A 21,011-nucleotide genomic window follows, 5' to 3' on the forward strand; every position below is an offset into this window, starting at 1 on the left:
TGCTTATCTTCCCACGTGGCCCTATATGTGACTGTACCGGCACCAGTATAATTTTCACTTAGGCAATTGGATATCATCCTTGAAAAGGTTGCTTTTGATGTGGCGTTTCATCGATTGCCATTTCTGTATGTTTGGCTGTTATGCAGTTAATACATGCCTAACAATGAGCAGTCAGCAGCGTTTTTGATTCATGGGAATAATTCCTTAAATAACTTAACTATGTGTCTTTGATCACATTTTTCTATCCCATTTAACCCATTAATATCCATTTTTTTGCTGATTGCCATTATACATATGGTGCCTGTATTAGTCTGGGGATCTATATGGGCAATTGTCACACTGCTGGTCTTTCCTGGTTGTTGTGCTTCTTTTAAAATAACTTTTATCTGTATGTCCACCTTTGCACTGATCAATAATAAAAAATCTGTTTTCACATCAATTGGACGTTTGGTCGGTTTCTTCTTCCTTCACGCTGCTCTTTGCGACTTGCCCAGTATTAATATGTAGTCATGGTTGCTGTCATTTATAAACTTAGACGTTTCATATAATTGATCATTTGGCCGACATGCAACCCTTGGTCCTGTGTATTTTCTCTGTTTGTAACTTACCTCTATTAAGGGTAAAATATTCCAGAATCTCACTGGCTATACCATCCATGTCAATACTTTTTACAAAAACCGGATGTAGCTTCCATTCTCTTGTTAGCCTCTTCCCTACTCCTCGTTTTTTAATAGATACCAGTATTGGACTATGATCCGATATTACTCTAGCCAAATATTCAACATTTGAAATTCCCGAGTCCATCAGCTCATTTCCCAAGGCCATGTCTATACGGGATAGCGTACCATGGGTTGCTGAGTGACAGGAAAAACAGGCCACCCCTAAATTCCTTATCCTCCAAACGACTACTAACCCCAATTTTTGAATAAAGATACCAAATGCTGTCGCTCCGTCCCTCCTCGCCTCCCGTGAGTTTCTGCTCTATTCCCAATATGCATTTATGACATTATTAAAGTCACCGACCAACAAGAATGGCAAATTCCCCCATTTAGCTGAACGCTCTCTCACCTCTCTAATTTTGACACTAGTGTAAGGCGGTGGAACATATATAGCAGTAATGCATAATAATTGTCCATACAACTTACAGATCACCATGACATATTGTCCCTCTGTGTCTATCCATGTCTCCACTTCTTCATATAGGGCGGATCTATAGACCAACACAGAGACCACTCTAGCATAAGTAGAAAAAGTAGAGTGATACGCCTTTTGCACCCATCGCTTGTTCAGTACATTTGTCGTTTCGCTCGTCAAATGCGTCTCCAATAAACACATTATTGATAGTCTCTGGTCTAGCATATATTTTATCATTGCGTCTCTTCTACCTCTATCTGACAGTCCCCTTACATTCCAACATAATATTTTAATCTCCTCTCCCATGTTGAACATTATTGGTTATCTTTAAACAAACATCCTGTCCCTCTGTACGCTGAGTCTTTCTCTTCCCTAACCCACCCCTTAGAACTACCCCAACAAAACTCCTCCACCTCTGATTTACATCTTTAACTGCCTTATAGGGAATGAGGTCTGTCTCCCCCAGACCGGTCAACCTCCTTCCTCCTTTTCTCTCATACCAAACCTGTCTCATCCCAGTGAGCAGAACCCCCTAACTCACCTCCCGCCTTCACCATATTCGTTTTCATTTGCATATATTATATAATGTAAACTGCTAACATATGAATTTTTGAAAACGTAAGCATTTATCAGTTGCCGCCGCACGGCCAGAAGAAAAAAAAAATTATTATCCTCCTCCTGTCATTGTCCAGCTTAGTGTTAGGAAACTTCTCTCTGCCCCATCTAACACTCAGGAACAAGAGCAAGAGATCAACAATAATAACCTGGAAGAGAAAAGGAAAAAAAAAAAAGAGTACCGTCACTGCCATAAAAATGGGCTTATGAAGTCTCCTTCTCCTCTAGCATATGCAATGCTTATGAGTAGCCAGTCCTGTAGTCCAGGAAAATCATGAAATTGCAGTGTCACTCTTAGCCAGTTTCTATCCTTCTCCTGTTGTTTGCAGCCTCCTTGCATTGATGTCTATCCATTTCATGGCCTCCTCTGGATCAAGAAAAAAGTGCACCTTCTCCAGTGCTGCTACTCGAAGTTTTGCTGGGAACATCATGGAATATTTAACCCCCCGCTCACGGAGTCGTCTCTTTACCCCTGTAAATTGCATTCTTTGCTTCTGGGTGGCCATCAATTGTCAGGTTCTCCAGATTCCGCGCCTTGCGTAGAATAATATCCCGGTCCCTGTAGTTAAGCAGTTTCATCAGCATCATACGGGGCCCCTTGCCAGGTGGTTGCGGTTGAATTGGGACTCTGTGTTCCCTCTCAATTGCATATAACTTGGTCAGATTATCAGCACCCATGTTTTCTTTAAGCCACATTTCTATAAATTCAGTAGGATTTCTTCCCTCTACTTTTTCCGGGATTCCCACCAGTCTTGTATTGTTCCTCCTGGAACGGTTCTCCAAGTCATCCGTTTTTGCGGACAACTCAGATATCTGCTGCTGTAACTTTTTCTCTGCTTTTTGCAGTGTAACTATATGATCCTCAGCTGCCCCCACTCTTTCCTCCACAGCACTGGTTCTCATATCAGTTTTCTTCTGATCTTTTTTGAGAGTAGCTATATCTCCCTGTATTTCCAGCACCTGCTGGGTTAATGTTGTGAGGGCCTGTTTGCAGAAGGAGACCACCTAAATCACATCCTTAATAGTGGGGTTCTCCTGTATTTCCTCTGCTGCCTGCTGCTCTCCTGAATCCTCCTTCTGTTTGTCTTCTCCTGGTTTTCCCTCTATTCCTTCAGCCTCCTCCAAATCTTCCTCCTCCTCCCCGTTCTCCTCCACCATCTTACTGGGCTCCTCCAGAGGTTCCTCTGATTGTCTTGCAAACTGTGCCAGCTTTGCAGCTGCTTCCATGCGACGCCGGAAGGCTGTGTTTTACTTTCTCCGCCTCCTCTCTGACCTCGGTGCAATTTTGTGACCCAGGCCCTCTCCCTGCTCCCACTTCCCTCTGTCGCCGCCTGGACATGCTGCCGGTTCAGGAGCTGAGACTTCTCCTGCTGGATGCCGGTACCCTCCCCTGCACTCCGGTGTCACTATGTGTCAGGGCCAGGCGGTCGGGCAGACCCAGGAGGTGGATCCACTGGGCCGAACTCTAAGATGGTGGTAAGGAGTCCGGTAGCTGAAGCACTATGGGCAGCAGAACAGTCCGTGCAAGTGAGTGTAACGGAGAAGTCCCTGGGACCACGGAGTCACAGATGGTAGTCCGGGTGACGTAGCTCAGGTTCGGAAGCCGAGATGATGTCAGGCGGGGTCCGGAACCTTTGGAGCGAGATGACGGGTCACCGCAGGGATCCGAGATGGTACGGACTGTCAGATGGCAGACGGACAGCGTGCGGGGTTCGGGATTCAGCAGGACCGGATGGCGAGGCAGGATCAGCTCTAGAAGAGAGATACGTGAGTATGGCAAGAAGACACAAGGAGACCTGACTCCTAGCTTGGAAAACACGAAGATCAGGCCCCGCCCCCTTGGACAATAACCCCTTATATACCCTGTACCTGTTTAGCCTCATTTCCTGTTAATGGACGCTGGCCCTTTAAGAAAGGGTCAGTGACCGCGCGCGCGCCCTAATGCGCATGCGCGCAGCCCGGGTGCCAGAAGCCAGGGAAGGAAGCTGAGAGGAGGACGCAGGGGAGCCGGCCAGGGCCTGGGAAGCCGTCGGGCGCCGGGATCGGAGACCAGGGAACCTGGGAAGGACGGGCACCGGAGGCTGGAGAGCGGGGAGCGTGGCAGGTGAGCCGGGGAGCGGGGCTGAGGACCCGGGGAGCGAAGCAGAGGACCCGGGGAGCGTGACAGTACCCCCCCCCACGCCCCCCTCCCCGCAACCGGGACATGAAGGCACGGATCAGAGGAGTGCCCACGTTCTCCCTGGGCTCCCAGGACCTATCCTCAGGACCATACCCCTCCCAGTCCACCAGGAAGAACTGTCGGCCTCGAACAGTCTTCATGGCCACGATATCCCTTACCGCATAGATGTCGTCCTCAGCAATAGGAGGAGGAGCCGGACTGGCAGCAGCGGAGAAGGGACCAAGGAAAACCGGCTTGAGCAGAGAGACGTGGAAGGAGTTGGGTATCCTCATCGTGGCCGGAAGCCTCAGTTTGTAGGAGACCTCATTGATCTTGCTGAGGACCTTAAACGGCCCGATGTAGCGAGGACCCAGCTTGTAGGAAGGTATCTTCAATCGGATGTACTGGGAAGCAAGCCAGACCAGGTCACCAGGAGAGAAACACGGAGGGTCCAGACGCCTCTTGTCAGCGTGTTTCTTCATCCGCTGGGAAGCGCGCCCAAGGGACGCCTTGACAGAGTCCCAAATGGTTGCGAAGTCACGGGCTACAGTATCAGCAGCAGGGACATCCGAAGAAGGGGATATAGGCAACGGGACGGAGGGCTGAAGTCCGTAAACGACATGGAAGGGAGATTTGGAGGACGACTCACTGATGTGGTGGTTATGGGAGAATTCAGCCCAAGGCAGAAGCGTGGACCAGTCGTCGTGATGGGCGTTGACATAGTGACGTAAAAAAGAGGTCAAGATTTGATTGACCCTCTCCACTTGGCCATTAGACTGAGGATGGTAAGCAGAAGAAAAGTCCAGAGTCACTCCCAGATGTTTGCAGAGCGCCCTCCAGAAGCGGGAGGTGAACTGAGTTCCTCTGTCGGACACGATGTGGGATGGAAAGCCATGCAAGCGGAAGATGTGATGTATATAGGCTTCCGCGAGTTCCTGAGCAGAGGGCAGTCCGGCCATAGGGACGAAGTGAGCCATTTTGGAGAACCGATCCACCACGACCCATATGACTGTGTGCCCGGAGGATAATGGCAAGTCCGTAATAAAGTCCATCGCTATGTGTTGCCACGGAACTGAGGGTATCGGCAGAGGCAGAAGACGGCCATAGGGCAGGTGTTTGGGCGTCTTGTTCCTGGCACAAGAGGAGCAGGCAGAGACAAAAGCAGCGACGTCCGTGCGAAGGGATGGCCACCAGTAATGGTGTACAATCGCACCCCATGTTCTCTTCTGGCCTGCATGACCGGCTGTCTTTGAGGCATGACCCCAGTGTAACACTTTTTGCCTGTCGGTCTCAGAGACATAGGTCTTCCCGGGCGGTATCTGGGCCAGGGTGACAGGAGCCACCGGAATAATCTTGCTAGGAGAGATGATAGGTTGGGTAGTCTCTTCCTCCTGCTCCATGGGCATGAGAGACCTAGACAAGGCATCAGCGCGTACATTCTTGTCCGCGGGTCGGAAATGGAGCTGGAAATCAAACCTGGCAAAGAATAAGGACCACCTGGCTTGCCGTGGGTTCAGTCGCTGAGCGGACCGAAGGTATTCCAGGTTCTTGTGGTCCGTGTAGATAATCACGGGGTACACTGCTCCTTCCAGGAGGTAGCGCCACTCCTCCAGAGCCAGTTTGACCGCCAATAGTTCTCGGTCACCGATGGTGTAATTACGTTCAGGCGCAGAGAAGCTCTTGGAGAAGAAACCGCAAGTCACCATCTTCCCGGAGGAGGACTTCTGCATGAGCACTGCTCCGGCTCCTGAGGAGGAGGCATCCACCTCCAAGGTGAACTGGCGGTTTAACTCCGGACGGTGGAGCACAGGGGAGGAGGCAAATGCCCGCTTCAGAGAGCAAAACGCGGCGTCGGCCGCAGGTGACCAGTCCTTTGGATTAGCCTCCTTTTTGGTCAAAGCGGAGAGAGGAGCAGTCAGGGCAGAGAAGTGAGGGATAAACTGGCGGTAGTAGTTGGCGAATCCCAGGAACCGTTGGATTGCCTTCAGTCCAGAAGGGGGAGGCCAGTTGAGAATGGAGGAGACCTTCTTTGGATCCATCTGCAGCCCAGTACCCGAGATGATGTATCCCAGGAAAGGGAGAGAAGACTGCTCAAAGACACACTTCCCATATTTGGCGTAGAGACGATTCTCTCTCAGTCTTTGTAGAACCAGCTGTACGTTCTCTCTGTGGGTCTGGAGGTCCGGAGAGAAGACAAGGATGTCATCCAGATAAACTACTACACAGATGTAGAGGAGGTCCCGGAAAATGTCGTTCACCAATTCTTGGAATACGGCAGGAGCGTTACACAGACCGAAGGGCATCACGCAGTATTCATAGTGCCCATCGCGAGTATTAAACGCGGTCTTCCATTCGTCCCCAGAGCGGATACGAACTAGGTTGTAGGCACCCCGAAGATCCAGTTTGGTGAACACACGGGCTCCTCTGAGCCGGTCGAACAATTCGGGGATGAGCGGCAGGGGGTACTTGTTTTTTATGGTGATCTGATTCAAACCCCGGTAGTCAATGCATGGGCGTAGGTCACCCTCTTTCTTCTTAACGAAGAAGAAGCCTGCTCCCGCAGGAGAGGAGGATCTCCGGATGAATCCCCTTGCCAGGCTTTCTGTGATGTAGGTAGACATGGCCCTGGTTTCGGCTGGAGACAACGGATATATCCGTCCTCGAGGTGGTGTTGTTCCTGGGAGCAGGTCGATGGCGCAATCGTAGGGACGGTGTGGCGGAAGTACCTCAGACTCCTTCTTGTCAAAAACGTCTGCGAAGGACCAATAGGCCGAGGGCAGTTCCGGTAGGTTCTCTGGAACCGGAGGTCGTCGGATGGGTTGTATGGACTTCAGACACTTCTCATGACAGGCAGAGCCCCATCGGGTGATTTCGCCAGTACCCCAGCTGACTGATGGTTCGTGTGTCCGCAACCAGGGAAGTCCCAGCAGGATTTGATGGGACATGTGTGGAAGGACGTAGAGGGCGATGTTCTCGGTGTGCAGGGCACCGATACGCAGTTCGACCGGCCTGGTGACCCAGGAGATGGTATCAGAGAGGGGTCTCCCATCCACAGAGGCAATCACTAGGGGCTTATCGAGTAGAGTAACAGGCAGCTGGTACTTGTCCACCGTGGCTTGCTGGATGAAATTGCCTGCTGCTCCAGAGTCGAGGTATGCCTCAGCCGTGAAGCGCGTCTCTCCCGTTGACACTTGCACAGTCCACATAACCGGGTCTGAGAGAGTCCCAGCACCTAGGGTGGCCTCTCCTACCAACCCTAGGCTTTGGAGTTTCCCGGCCTCTCTGGACAGGAGCGTAGCAGGTGTGTGCCCTCTCCGCAGTAAAAGCAGAGACCCTTGGCGAGCCGCTCTGCTCGACGTTGTTCAGACTGCCGTACTCGGTCAATCTGCATGGGCTCGTGGACGGGAATCCCAGCTGTTGATGACTGAGGTACGGAGGGCTTCTGTGGAGGAGAGGAATGCCGTACCGGACGTCTCTCACGAGACAGCTCTTTGGAGCGCTCCTGAAAACGAATGTCCACTCGAGTTGCTAGGGCAATCAGGGCATCTAGGGTGGAGGGCACGTCACGACCCGCCAACTCATCTTTGATGCGACTCGAGAGTCCTTCCCAGAAGGCGGCTGTTAGGGCCTCATTATTCCACCCGAGTTCTGAAGCCAAAGTGCGGAAACGGATGGCGTATTGGCCCACCGTCAGTGTTCCTTGACGTAAGCGGAGAAGGGATGAAGCGGACGCAGAGGCGCGTCCCGGCTCGTCAAAGGTGCTGCGAAAGGCCTGCAGGAACTCTTGAAGATCCTTGGTCATAGGGTCCTCCTTCTCCCACAAGGGGTTCATCCACGCCAGTGCCTCGCCCTCTAGGTGAGACATTATGAAGGCGACCTTGGCTTGGTCGGAGGCAAACAAATGTGGCAGCTGCGTGAAATGAAGGGAACATTGGTTTATGAAGCCCCTGCAGGTCTTGGGATCTCCGGCATAACGAGGTGGTGAAGCCAAACGGAGTCGGGAAGCATCCGCAGAGGCTGCCATGGGTGCGGGAGCCGTGGATTGACTAGTGGAGGCCCGGGATGCTGAAGGCGTAACTGCCGCTTGTAACGTGTACAGGCGGGTGTCCACGGAAGTCATAAAGTTCAGCATGCGGGTCTGGACTTCACGCTGGCGTTGGAGTTCCTCTTGCAAGGCCGCTAGTGCTGCAGCGGGATCCATGGCCTGATCTTACTGTCAGGGCCAGGCGGTCGGGCAGACCCAGGAGGTGGATCCACTGGGCCGAACTCTAAGATGGTGGTAAGGAGTCCGGTAGCTGAAGCACTATGGGCAGCAGAACAGTCCGTGCAAGTGAGTGTAACGGAGAAGTCCCTGGGACCACGGAGTCACAGATGGTAGTCCGGGTGACGTAGCTCAGGTTCGGAAGCCGAGATGATGTCAGGCGGGGTCCGGAACCTTTGGAGCGAGATGACGGGTCACCGCAGGGATCCGAGATGGTACGGACTGTCAGATGGCAGACGGACAGCGTGCGGGGTTCGGGATTCAGCAGGACCGGATGGCGAGGCAGGATCAGCTCTAGAAGAGATATACGTGAGTATGGCAAGAAGACACAAGGAGACCTGACTCCTAGCTTGGAAAACACGAAGATCAGGCCCCGCCCCCTTGGACAATAACCCCTTATATACCCTGTACCTGTTTAGCCTCATTTCCTGTTAATGGACGCTGGCACTTTAAGAAAGGGTCAGTGACCGCGCGCGCGCCCTAATGCGCATGCGCGCAGCCCGGGTGCCAGAAGCCAGGGAAGGAAGCTGAGAGGAGGACGCAGGGGAGCCGGCCAGGGCCTGGGAAGCCGTCGGGCGCCGGGATCGGAGACCAGGGAACCTGGGAAGGACGGGCACCGGAGGCTGGAGAGCGGGGAGCGTGGCAGGTGAGCCGGGGAGCGGGGCTGAGGACCCGGGGAGCGGAGCAGAGGACCCGGGGAGGGGAGCCGAGGACCCGGGGAGCGTGACACTATGATCGTCTGCCGTGCGGCGGCTCCAGCGGTATCATGGTGAATCAGCAGGAGAGTGTCTCCCTTTGTGTGCTCACATCCCGGTCCAGGCTCCGCCCCTCATTTTTAATACTTTTTAAATGTCTTTTCCTTTCCCCCCTTTTTTCCCTCTTAAAAAAAGATCTTTAATTCTATTCCAATAGATTAATTGGAACACGTGTTCAAGGGGTTGGATCAGTTTGTGCAGCTATATCTCTCAGCACTTTTTTCTAACAACCTATGGACCATGATGAAGATGACCTGAGTTGCAGAAACGCGTAGTCCATACGTGTATACTATGCCTCCACCTCTGTCACTCATAATATTTTTTATTGCCTTGCGATGAACTGACTCAAACTTTTTATATGAATTAAAAATGAAAGTTATATTTTATTCGGAATTGGATTACCGCTGGATCTCATTACTTTTTTTTTACAATTCATCGGGTGTTGCTTCCACCTGCTCCTTGAAGAACTCCCTGGATTAAGTGTCCAAACATGTTGAAGGAAAGGTAAGCTGGCTTTTTTTGCAATTTTACAATTGTTATTTATTATCACCTTATTCTTGCCTTTTGCACATAAGCCAATAAAACACTTAAAAGATTTTTTCATTTGGGATTTTATTTAAAGACAGTCTGTCAGCAGAATTTCCCCCCCCAAAACTTTTTCTATGTGCGTGTAGCATTTTTTAGAGATACCTTCATATGGTCAGTCCCTTTTTCCCTTATTTAGAAAGCAGCATTTCAATTGATATATACAGTGCCTTGTGAAAGTATTCGGCCCCCTTGAATAACCTTATCCCATATTTCAGGCTTCAAATATAAAGATAAAAATTTAAATGTTATGGTGAAGAATCAACAAGTGGGACACAATTATGAAGTTTAACGAAATGCATTGCTTATTTTAAACTTTTTTAAAAATTAAATAACTGAAAAGTGGGGCCTGCAATATTATTCGACCCCTTTACTTTCAGTGCAGCAAACTCACTCCACAAGTTCATTGAGGATCTCTGAATGATGCAATATTGTCCTAAATGACTGATGATGATAAATATAAGCCACCTGTGTGTAATCAAGTCTCCGTATAAATACATCTGCTCTGTGATAGTCTCAGTGTTCTGTTTAAAGCGCAGTTAGCATCATGAAGACCAAGAAACACAACAGGCAGGTCCGTGATACTGTTGTGGAGAAGTTTAAAGCCTGATTTGGTTACAAAAAGTTTTCCAAACTTTAAAAATCCAATGGAGCACTGTGCAAGCAATCATATTGAAATGGAAGGAGTATCATACCACTACAAATCTACCAAGACCCGGCCGTTCATCCAAACTTTCATCTCAAACAAGAAGAAGATTGATCAGAGATGCAGGCAAGAGGTCCATGATCACTCTGGATGAACTGCAGAGATCTACAGCTGAGGTGGGAGAGTCTGTCCATAGGAAAACAATCAGTCGCACACTGCACAAATCTGTCCTTTATGGAACAGTGGCAAGGAGAAAGCTATTTCTCAAAGATATCCATAAAAAATGTCATTTAAAGTTTGCTACAAGCCCCCTGGGAAACACACCAAACATGTGGAAGAAGGTGCTCTGGTCAGATGAAACCAAAATCGAACTATTTGGGCACAATGCCAAACAATATGTTTGGCGTAAAAGCAACACAGCTCATCACCCTGAACACACCATCCCCACTGTCAAACATGGTAGTGGCAGCATCATGATTTGGGCCTGCTTTTCTTCAGCAGGGACTGGGAAGATTGTTAAAATTGATGGGAAGATGGATGGAGCCAAATACAGGACCGTTCTCGAAGAAAACCTGTTGGAGTCTTACAAAAGACCTGAGACTGGGACGTAGATTTGTCTTCCAACAATACAATGATCCCAAACATAAAGCAAAATCTACAATGGAATGGTTCACAAATAAACGTATCCAGGTGTTAGAATGGCCAAGTCAAAATCCAGACCTGAATACAACCTCATTCCGCTCGAGCTATTTGCAAACAAAGAACAGGCAAGAAATTCAGTCTCTCGATGTGCAAAACTGATAGAGACATACCCCAAGCGACTTGCAGCTGTAATCGCAGCAAAAGGTGGTGCTACAAAGTATTAACTTAAAGGGGACTAATAATATTGCACGCCCCACTTTTCACTGACAGCAGCTATGCTGTGTTTCCTTCAGGTAAAGGATTTGTAAGTCAATCAGGTGGAGGTGGTACTGAGTGGGGAATAGAGCTGGAGTGACACATCCACTCTCTCATTTGCATATGTTCTTCAGCAATGGAGGAATGTACTGAACATGTAAAAGTATTGCTGGACTTGTCTTTGAAAAAGCTACATGCACATATGCAGTTTGGGGTGTGAAATCCTCCTGACAGATTAATTTAAGCTTCAATAATACTGACATAGATTTGGTCATAAAATGTACATTAATTTCTACAAATTGTATTCAGGCATGGTGTCTCAATTAATTTTTTTTAAAGCATGTTTTTTTCATCTTAAAAAAAAAACAACAAAAAACAACGACCCACAAAGGACTGAAAATGTACTTCAAATCTCAATACTGCAAAGACAGTTCTCCATAGAAGCATTTCTTGTAGCAGTTTCTTTGAAGAAGTATTTTTATTTTTAAATTAATTTTTTTAAATGAAACTTGGCCACAATTATAAAACTGCATATATTAACAGTACCAGTCCAGCTCCTCTAACTGTTCTCTGTGGAACATTAGAGCATTTCAAAGATAAACATACCTGGCTGCAGTCTGATTGATGCTGCCCGTGGTATTTGTAGTATGAGTCAACTGCCAGGTTCCCTTTAAATATGTCAGGCAAACCTTATATTCATGTAGGAACCAACTGACCATTTACTGTGTATGAGAGTCGCCAGATTCTCCCATGACTACTAATGGAAAGGAGTGATAAGTCACTGCTGACAATGTCTGGCATTAGCCATATTCAACAATAGGGGAGGCAGCTCTAAAAGTGATTAGGGCAGCATAAACTATAAATACAGCCCTGCCTCTCATTGATCCATTCCTGATTTGGGTTATAAATACTGATGAAAAATATTGACCAAATACTGAATGTGTGAATGTAGCTAAAAAGTGAGATTTTTTTTTTTTTTAAGTATGAAAAAAATAAAAAATACAAAAGTTCTAATCCTCTCCATTTTGCCCCATTAAAAATAAAACAATTAAAAAGAATACACATATTTGGTATCGCTGCATTTGTAAAAGTCCAATCTATGAAAATATAAAAAAAAATAATGGTAAACAGCATAATTAGAAAAAAAAATCAAAACACCAGAATTACATTTTTTGGGCTGCTACAATAAATTGCAATAAAGCGATCAAACCATCACATCTACCCCAAAATGATATCATTAAAATGTCTGCTCAGGGTGCAAAAAACAAGTCCTCAGGGAGCCCAATAACCTGAAAATTAAAAATGTTACAGGTCACGGAAAATCGCAACACAAGCAAAAAAAATTCTTACACTTTTCTTGTTTTTTTTTGCACCGCTTAAAAGAACAACTACAGTATACACGTTTGGTATCTGCTTACTCTTACTGACCTGGAGAATTATATTTTTGCATACTTTTTTTTGCAATTTCAACACATTTTTTTCTCATTTTACAGTGCATCACATGATAAATTAAACATCATTCAAAAGTACAACTTGTCCTGCAAAAAACAAGCCCTCATATGGCTATGAGGACGGAAAAGTAAAAATGTTATTGCTCTTGTATGGAGAGGACAAAGAGATGCATCTGTAACATACATTTTTTATATGTGTAGTAAGAAGTGTTTGTCTGTAGCATCCACATTTATAAATACCGTCACTGTGAACAAGAGTTTGTTGCCAATCACTAAAAGAATTAGCAAAATTATGCTCATTCATCGGTGATTGGATCATTTATGCTGAAACAAAAATCATTGTTCTCGGGAGCACAATGCCCTACGTAAATATGAGATGCACTCCCGATAGCATGATATTTATGGGGACGGGATGATCGATCTTCATCATCCTCTATAATGAGGCTGGAAATCAACAGCCGAAGGATTTGAATATAGCTGATTGACGATTGTTCAATGCTCTGAAATCAGCTTTTATACACTGGAGGTTAAATTAGAGAACAACACACAATTTCCTAAATGTTAAGGTCATTCTGTAGTCCTATCATGAGTAAACTAACAGTATTTTAAGTATTTAATAAATTGAATTTTTTCCAAAGCACACAATAAAAATGTAAATAAGATAACTGAAAAAGAACACTGATCAAAATTAGAGAACACTTTCATATACCTGCAAGTTATTGGTGTTAATCTGGCACCTGGTGCTAATTTCCTTAATTATCTGGCAAACCCTATTTAACTGGTAGCCTAACTTTCCAGTTTGCACTGATATTGCAAAAATGGTGTGCCATTCCAAAGGGACTGAAACCCTCCAGCAACAGGTTGTCCAGATGAAGATCAAAGGGGTGACTCTATCAGCCATAGCTGATGCTGTGGATGAGAGAGCGCAATAGGGTCTTACCCGGTAGGGAAATGAGATACAAAAGGATCACGGTACACTCACCTTCTCAGGTTGTGAGAGTTACAACCCGTATGTCACACACTATTGTTCCTTTGATGTCCTGAGGAAGGAGACAGATTTCTCTGAAAAGCGTAGACTGTATGAACAATAAAGGAATTGTAGGTATTGTTCCTTTGATGTCCTGAGGAAGGAAACAGATGTCTCTGAAACGCCTAGACCTGTATAAACAATAAAGAAGTTGCATTAATATACCATTGAGTATAAGCGCGGTATATACCTGATTTCTATCTACGTCCTACTACCTATCAGCCATCGCAAAAGAGGTTGGTCATTTCAAGTCTGTGATTTTGAGAATATTGCATCTTTATAACATCACAAACTTTTTCAAGTCCCCTAAGAAGACTGGTCACCCTCAAACAGCACATGCAAGAGAGGACAGGATAATGCGAGGATAGGACAAATCTACGGGCCCGGATGGCATACACCCCAGAGTACTACAGGAATTGAGTTCTGTGATAGATAGACCATTATTTTTAATCTTCTCAGATTCCTTAATAACAGGGTCGGTACCGCAGGACTGGCGCATAGCAAATGTGGTGCCAATATTCAAAAAGGGGACAAAAACTGAGCCGGGAAATTATAGGCCGGTAAGTTTAACCTCTACGGTTGGTAAAATCCTTGAGGGTTTCTTGAGAGATGCTATACTGGAGTATCTCAAGAAAAATAACCTTATGACAGAGTATCAACATGGGTTTATGAGGGATCGATCCTGTCAAACTAATTTGATCGGCTTCTATGAAGAGGTAAGTTCAAGTCTGGACCAGGGAAATGCAGTGGATGTTGTGTATATGGACTTTTCAAAAGCTTTTGATACGGTGCCACACAAAAGTTTGGTACATAAAATGAGAATAATGGGGATAGGGGAAAATATGTGTAACTGGGTTAAAAACTGGCTCAGTGATAGGAAACAAAGGGTGGTTATTAATGGTACGTACTCGGACTGGGTCTCAGTTCATAGTGGGGTACCACAGGGGTCAGTATTGGGCCCGCTTCTTTTCAACATATTTATAAATGACCTTGTTGGGGGCATGCGGAGTAGAATTTCAATATTTGCAGATGATACTAAACTCGGCAGGGTAATCAATACAGAGGAGGATAATTTTATATTACAGGGAGATTTATGTAAATTGGAAGATTGGGCTGAGAAGTGGCAATTGAAGTTTAATGTAGATAAATGTAAGGTCATGCACTTGGGTAGAGGAAATAACATTTATGATTATGTACTTAATTGTAGAACACTGGGTAAAACAGACACAGAAAAAGACTTGGGTGTATGGGTGGATGGTAAACTTCACTTTAGTGGACAGTGTCAGGCAGCTGCTGCCAGGGCTAATAAAATAATGGGATGTATTAAAAGACGTATAAGTGTTCATGAAAAAAATATAGTTCTACCTCTGTACAAGTCCCTAGTGCGACCGCACTTAGAATACTGTGTACAATTCTGGTCACCGATATATAAGAAGGACATAGCTGAACTGGAGAGGGTGCAGAGAAGAGCGACCAAGATTATTAGAGGAATGGGTGGGCTGCAATACCAAGACAGGTTATTAAACTTGGGGTTATTTAGTTTGGAAAAATGAAGGCTTAGGGGGGATCTAATCTCAATGTATAAATATATGAGGGGACAGTACAGAGACCTTTCCAAAGATCTTTTTACACCTAGGCCTGCGACTGGAACACGGGGGCATCCGCTACGTCTTGAGGAAAGAAGGTTTAATCATAATCACAGACGAGGATTCTTTACTGTACGAGCAGTGAGACTATGGAACTCTCTGCCGCATGATGTTGTAATGAGTGATTCACTACTAACATTTAAGCAGAGCCTGGATGCCTTTCTTGAAAAATTTAATATTACCAGTTATGTATATTAGATTTTATGACAGGGTATTGATCCAGGGAACTAGTCTGATTGCCGGATGTGGAGTCAGGAAGGAAATTTTTTCCCCATTGGAACTTGTTTGCCACATTGGGTTTTTTTTTGCCTTCCTCTGGATCAACATGTTAGGCTACAGGTTGAACTAGATGGACTTAGAGTCTCCCTTCAACCTTAAAAACTATGATACTATGATACTATGCAGAGAATCTCTATTGGGTAATTGTTTCAACAATGCAGTTGGAATTGCTCACCAGTTCAGCACTGAACAGGGTAAGGATCTGTCTTGCCATACAGTGTCACGATATTTATGTTCAATCTATTTTAATAGGTATATTTTAAGAATTACAATAATCACCATGAGCGTATATTGAAAACATTTACAAATTTTCAACACAGAAATGTAACGAACTGTTAAGTTATGTCCTTTTGTGTCCTAAGACACAAATCCCTCCGTCCATTCCGAACCTCACAAAATAATCCCCGTGACCTTATTTAGATGAGTTCATTCAAAGTTAGGAATGTAGCCGGGAATAACTACATTTGGTCGTCTTGGGTCACTAGGACATAATATCTTATGAAATATTATACTATTCGTAACTTCCAGAGAGGTTAATGACTTCACGAAGACAAGAGATAAGAATGAGTAAAGAGCAGCGTGAAATATACAGAAGAGAGAAAAGAGAGAACAAAGTAAAGGGGGTAAAAGGGGGGGGGAGGAGGGGGGAGGGAAGGAAGTCGTTCCGGGAACATGTGGACATGGGACAGGCCGAAGCCCCTTCTTTTTTTCCATATATCCCAGTACGGGCAAGTGTCACTTTGCCACAATACTTCAGGGTCCATTAAAATAGCTTGTGGAAATCAGTGGATTCATGGAAAAACATCCACTCACTCCAGGTTGTACAGAACTTATTTCCATATCCAGAGAGGTCAGCCGACATTTCCTCCATTCTGTAGATATCGGTCATTTCCGAATACCATTCTGTGATCGGTGGAGTTGTGGTCGTTTTCCAATGTCTTGGAATTACCGAGTGGGCGGCTGTTATGCAGAATCTCAGAATGTCTTTTTTGTGGTATGATATTGAATGTGGCAAAATGGAGAGTAGGGCAATTTTAGGAGAACTCACCACCTGCTTCCCAGTTATGAGGCGGTAATTGTCAAATACCTTCGTCCAAAAGGGTTTTATCCGCTGGCACTCCCACCAGATATGTATCATGGTCCCCGTCTCTTTGTTACATCTCCAACACATCTGGGACACCTGTGGGAAGATTGCGTGGAGCTTCGATGGGTATTGATACCATCGTGTTAATATTTTATAATTTTTCTCCTGAGCAGAGCATGCGAGTGACATTTTGTGGCTGAATAGGAAACCTTTCGCCCACTTCTCCTGTGAGATGGTCTCCCCCAGGTCCCGTTCCCAAGCCAGCTGGTAATTTCTTTTTTCAACTCCTCCATGTCTGGTGAGGACCTTATATAGGAGGGAGATTGCATGATCCGGGGGGTCCCCCTGCCCGAACAGTTCCTCCATTGGAGTAAGAGTTCTGCGGATCAGGCCCTCTGCCTCCCGTGTAGAGATAAACAACTGCAGCTGTATGTACTCAAACCACTGCACTCCTCTACCCATGGGCCGCAATCTGATATCCTGAAAGTCAGGCAACTTACCATCAGTGGGAACGTCCTTCATGCGGGTGTCCCCCACCGCCCTCCATCCGAGAAAGGCGCGCTTCCGATATCGAGGACGGAAAGAAGGGCAAGAAAAGAGAGGAGACAGTGGGCCTAGAGTGTTTAGTGGAGCAAATTTGCTCGATACTGTATGCCAAACTTTGAGGGTGTTTTTTGTGTATTTCGGTACCGGACCCACCGCGGGAATGTCTGATATTGGTATCCAGGGGAGATGTCTCAGGGGGTCTGGAAGACCTGTCTGTTCTATCTGTACCCATTGTTTATTTTTGTTCTGGAAATTCCAATCCAACACTCGGACCAGAGCTGAGGCTTGGAAGTATGTTTTAAAATTGGGGAGTCCTGCTCCCCCCTCTTCCTTCGGGAGAGTTAAGGCGCGTAACCCAATCTGGGGCCTCCCCCCCACACACAAAGCGCACTAAAACTGAACGTAAGCTCTGAAAAAACCCATTTGGAGGTATGATAGGGACAGTTTGGTAAATGTACAAAAAACAGGGTAGAATATCCATCTTAACTACATTCATCCTACCGAACCACGATAACTTCAATCCGTTGTTAGACGTAAGATTTTTAATTGTTTGGTTTAGTAGGGTTTGATAGTTAAGCATATATAATTTTGATAAATCTGCCGGGATATACAGCCCCAGATATTTCACTGCCTCAGGTTTCCACTTGAACAGAAAATTGGAAGCGATCTTACTAACCTCTGACTAGGGCAGCGAAATATTCAAGGCCTCCGACTTAGAAAAATTGACCCTAAAGTTGCTTAAGTGGCCAAATCATTCAAGTTATTTCATCAATGATGGTAGGGAAGTATGAGGTTGGCAGACATATAATAGTAAATCATCTGCGTATAACGTCGCTTTATGATGAATTGAACCACATCTAATCCCCTGGATATCGTCATTTTTTCTAATGGCATTCGCTAAGTGTTCCATAACAATTACATACAGCAGAGGGGACAAGGGGAACCCCTGTCTGGTCCCATTCCGTATGGTAAAGGAGGAGGACAACATACCATTTACCCGAACCCGGGCTGTCGGGCCAGAATATAGCGCAAAAATGTTTTGTAGAAACTTTGGGCCTAGTCCTAATTGATCTAGAGCTGCTCTCATAAAGCCCCAGTGGACCCGGTCAAAGGCCTTTTCTGCATCGATGGACCATAAGCCCATGGGGATTGATTCAAGCTTGGCCTTCGCTACTAGAAGCCCAGTCTTGATGGTATTATCCCTGGCTTCACGGCCCTTGACAAAGCCCACCTGGTCCAGATGTATAATCGGAGGCAGCAGGGGCGCTAATCTGTCCGCCGATATCTTAGAGAAGAGTTTGACGTCGATGTTCAGCAGAGATATGGGTCGATAATTTGCAGCGTGTGCTAGGTCCTTCCCGGGTTTAGGGATTACACTAATGTGTGCCTCAAGGGTCTGTGGAACGAATCTGACCTCTCCGTCCAGAGAATTGAATGTCTTGGCCATAATTGGGGCCAACTGCGCTCCAAGCAGCTTATAGAAAGCCAGAGTGAAACCATCTGGTCCCGGACATTTACCAGAGGGGGTGTGTCGAATAGCATCATTGACCTCCGTTTCTGAGATGTCCTCCTCCAAAGCCCCAGAAAGCAGATCATCCAAAGGGGGGAGGGCAGTATTTCTTACATAATTTCTCATTTTTCCCTCTAATTCCGCAGGAGCGAGGTCTGCGAACTGACCCTTAATGTTGTATAACTTGTCGTAGTATGATTTGAAGACCTCAAGGATCTCCCCTGGATCGTGTGTGTTCCTGTCTCTCAGCATCCTGATATATGGAATGTATGAAACAGCAGCCCTGGGATGTAGCAGGCGTGCCAGGGGGCGTCCGCATTTATCTACTGCTTCATAGAAGAATCGCTTCATACGTTCTCTCGGATATAAATACCTCTGGTCCAGTAGGTCCCTGAGTGCGGGTCGCCTTTGAATAAGGTCCGCCATGTCAGTTGGGGCGAGTGTCTGCTTATGCCTGAGCTCCAACCAGTGAATCTGCTGAAATAATCCGTTCACCTTCTCTGTCCTTTCTTTTTTAAGTCTAGAGCCGTGGTTAATCAGCACTCCCCTCAGAACACATTTCAGTGTTTCCCACTGGACTGGAGGAGATGTCGGATCTCCATTATGGACCTGAACGAAGGACTCTATCATGTCCTGCAACTCTTTCTGGCATATGCTATCTTTGAGAAGATTACTATTTAGCCTCCATGTCCATGGGCGCTGGGTGATGGGGGGAATCTGTAGGGACAGGTAGATTGGGGCATGGTCAGACCAAAATATGTCTCCAATCTTAGCTAACGGTTGCCAAGAGAGGACTCGCTGCCCTACCAGAAAGACATCTATTCTACTGTATGTGTTATGTGGAGGGGAGAAGTAGGTGTAGTCCTTACCTTATGGATTCAGAATGCGCCAGATGTCCATCAGCTGGAGGGCGTGGAGGTCCCGTTTCAAAGAACTCATCTTGCGACGCCGACCGAGTCTAATGCTGGATTTAGGGTAAAGTTAAAGTCCCCGCCAACAAGCAGCGTCCCCTCTGCGAAGTCAGACAGCATCTTCAGGAGCGATCTGCACATAGAAACCTGGTTATTGTTTGGAAGATACCAATTTGCGATGCTAAACACCATATTGAAGACCTTCAATTTGAGGAACACGTATCTACCTTGGCTATCTATGCGTGTATAGATGACCATATGCGCAAGCTGTTTATGTATTGCCACTGAGACTCCCTTAGACTTAGTCTCTGGGTTGGTGCTGTGGTACCATATGGGGTAAAATCTATCTTTAATCGCTGGTATATTGCCTGTTTTGAAATGTGTCTCCTGCAATAGGAGAATTTGTGTCCTCTGTTTGTGAATGGAATAAAGAACCTGCGAGCGCTTCTGTGGGGTGTTGAATCCCCTTACATTGAGTGAGCATAATTTAAGAGCCTCCATTTTCCCGTCCGCAGGTCCCCCCAAGGGAAAGGGAGTTAGGGTTATCAGGGAGTGGCAAAAAAAAAAAAAAAAAGGGGGGTGTGAAAGGAGAAAGATGGGGAGGGTAGTAAGACTACTAAGTAGAATTAGAGGTAAAGGTAGAGCTAGACATAGATGGGAAGAAAGAAGGAAAGAAAGAAAAAAAGAAAGAAAGAGGCCCTCAGCAAGAGTATCAGGCAAACGATCGTGGGGTCAGTGTAACCTACACCTGCTCGCAGCGTGTAGAACCCCGGCGGGAAGTAGACTTTCAATAGAGGCTTGTCCCCCCCCCCGGATTGGCCCCAGACCCCCAAATATGAAGCGTTTTAATCTATAACAATATTCGGTGACGACATACCCCCACCCCAGTCATCTTTGAAATTCAAATAACATTTAGCATTTAACAGGCAGAACATCAAAATGGCTATTATGTTCCTGTAATTAATGGCTCAGATCAGAACAATCTCTGACTTAACGCTATTCTGGCCCGCAAGATCTGTATTCAGCAATATATCTAAGGCTGGAAAGAATGGGAAGATCTCACTCCCCCTCACGGTCAGATGGTGTCATCTCTACATCTTTCCTTTGCTGTGGGCCCCGATTTTTCCTGCGAATATTCTCTCGTTGCGGGAGAGGGTTGTTAATTGACTCTCCGGGGAAACTGTGTACATGTGGCCACTCCTTGTCTGGGATATGGACGACCGGTATTCCAAGGGCTGCACAGAAGGATGGGAGATCCAGTAGAGAATGGAGCACATGAAGGCATCCAGCATGTTGGACCTGTAATTTAAAGGGGAATCCCCAAGAATACAGAATATTCCTCTGTCGTAGAGTGTCGAGGAGAGGTCTGAGGACCCTGTGCTTCTGCAGAGTGTGCCTAGACAGATCCGGTAGTAACTGTATTGGTGTATTCTTGAACATGACAGAGTCCTTTTGCCTGGCTTTGGCCAGGATTTCTTCTTTCTTTTATATTTATGGACTCTACAA

The sequence above is a fragment of the Anomaloglossus baeobatrachus genome, chromosome 3, assembly GCF_048569485.1.
Source record: "Anomaloglossus baeobatrachus isolate aAnoBae1 chromosome 3, aAnoBae1.hap1, whole genome shotgun sequence".
Taxonomy (NCBI): Eukaryota; Metazoa; Chordata; class Amphibia; order Anura; family Aromobatidae; genus Anomaloglossus; species Anomaloglossus baeobatrachus.